Source organism: Austrofundulus limnaeus, unplaced genomic scaffold (genome assembly GCF_001266775.1).
Source record: "Austrofundulus limnaeus strain Quisiro unplaced genomic scaffold, Austrofundulus_limnaeus-1.0 Scaffold92, whole genome shotgun sequence".
Classification (NCBI taxonomy): Eukaryota; Metazoa; Chordata; class Actinopteri; order Cyprinodontiformes; family Rivulidae; genus Austrofundulus; species Austrofundulus limnaeus.
In genome coordinates, this window is record NW_013952494.1 from 360,725 (window position 1) to 362,769 (window position 2,045).

General features: G+C 40.4%; 1 long non-coding RNA gene across 1 annotated transcript in view; it reads left to right on the forward strand.

Moving 5' to 3' along the window:
- The first annotated feature begins 974 nt into the window (after positions 1 to 974).
- The window catches only part of LOC106520425 (uncharacterized), a 25,296-nt gene continuing 24,225 nt past the window's right edge, over positions 975 to 2,045 (forward strand). The window contains exon 1 of the long non-coding RNA XR_001310552.1: positions 975 to 1,089. This is a non-coding gene — a long non-coding RNA (uncharacterized LOC106520425). The remainder of the gene's footprint in view (positions 1,090 to 2,045) is intronic.

The window sequence follows — 2,045 nt, forward strand, 5'->3', positions numbered from 1 at the left end:
GAGAGAGAGAGAGAGAGAGAGAGAGAGAGAGAGAGAGAGAGAGAGAGAGAGAGAGAGAGAGAGTTAAGCAGAGGAGAAAGAGAAGGGGGTGGGATGAGGTGGGGTGGTGATGTTGTAAAAGCTGTGCAGAAGTGACAGCGCTTAGCGCACCGGCTTTGCTTGAGAGAGATACAATTGTGTGTGACGTGACAAAATGGAAGTGGGAGACGTTTTAAATTGCAACCTTAAATGCTGCAACTTACATATTTTAAGACAGGAAACAAAAGAAAAAAACTGTAGATTTACCAGCAGATGGTAAATATCTAAACGCGGTATTATTATTATTATTATTATTATTATTATTATTATTATTATTATTATTATTATTATTATTATTATTATCATGCACTGTTTTTTCACCGGTAATCAATTAATAAATCCCAATTAAAACCTCATTTTCATTAGAATTATGTGGTACATGTCAAACTCCTAATAACACAAGCTCATTTGCAAATACATTTTAAATATTCTCCAATGTATACATATTTTTGATACATGAAAACTTTAATTAAGAAATAGCATAAAGACCTTTAAAGCCTGTTTTTTAATCCAAATATGCGCTCAAGTCTCGCCCAACAACGACAGCTGTTCATCTGATAGTAACTTCTTTCCAAGATTTTTTTTTCTTCGTCTCCCCCCTCCCGCACCCCCAAGGGGGCCCCCCTTAGTCTCTGTCTTGCTTTGTTGTTTTTAAAATATGCATGTCTCTCCGGAATGCCAGTCACGGGTCCAAACTTTGTGTGTCTCAACCTCCCACATGATGAAATGATCCTTTTAAAGAGGGCTCAATATGTCTCAATCTGCACTCCTCTCCCCTTCTTCTTCCTCTTCTTCTTCTTCTTCGCTAAAAAGCTTTTTGGGTTCAAGACGTAGCCCAGAAATATATATTAATTAGAGCGCAATTTACTGCGGACCCCCCCCCCCCACACCCCCCTACATACACACACCCTCTCTGCCTGAGTTGCGCTGAGGAGGAAGACTGTTGGATCAAGTCAAGCTCTGTCAGCGACGGATGGATGAAGATTCATGGCAGGAAAAGGAGAGAAAACAGTAAGGCATGGTTTCGACTCTCTCTCTCTTTTTCTCTCTGTCAATGATGTGTGTGTTGCGGTGTTCGTGTGTGTTCCTCGGACTGAAACAGATAAAGCCAGGGGGAGTGAGTGAGAAAGGGAGAGGGAAGTGTGAGAGGAAAGGGGGAGGAGGGATATCTATATAAACCTAAAAAGTGAAACAGGATGATTTGGTCTGTTTGTGTGGGTGTACGCGTCTTTCCTTTTTTTTTTTTTTTCTTTGCCTAATCAGCACGTGGCATTAAACTTTTCCTCATGTTGTTCACATGAAGATGATGCATTTACACGTGGAAGAAAGCAGCAGGCAAAGCAAGAAACCAAATGTTTGAGTTTAGAGCAGGGGAGTGCATGAGGGATTTCTGATTCCTTCTGTCAAAGTCTGAGAAGAAATTTATAGGACTGTTTGTGGTGAAGAACTGCTGTTACAAAAGGAAAAGGAGGGGAAAAAAGTTGGTGGTGAGAAATGCAGGAGAAAAAGTTCTGAATGAAGCCTGTTGCTGCAAGCCTCCCAACTACATCCCCTCATCTAAAATAAATAAATAAATAAATAAATAAATAAATAAATAAATAAATAAATAAATAAATAAATAAATAAATAAATAAAGTCAACACACTGGGAGTCATTCGGAGAGCAGCACAAGCAAGCTGAATGTAATGATTGTGTTCATCTATTAAATTCAGACACGTTTTAATAGACATCCCAACAGTTTGATTATGTCAACATATGGGAGGTCGCGCAGCAAGGCCCGGGCTTCACATACCTGATACCGCCTGGGCTTTTCAGCTGTATTTACGGCTTCTCTGTCTAATACACTCCAGATGGCGTGTGTGTTTCCGTATATGTAGCTCTGTGTGTGTGTGTGTGTGTGTGTGTGTGTGTGTGTGTGTGTGTGTGTGTGTGTGACAAAGGCAGTGCCTCAATTCATGGGTTGCGGC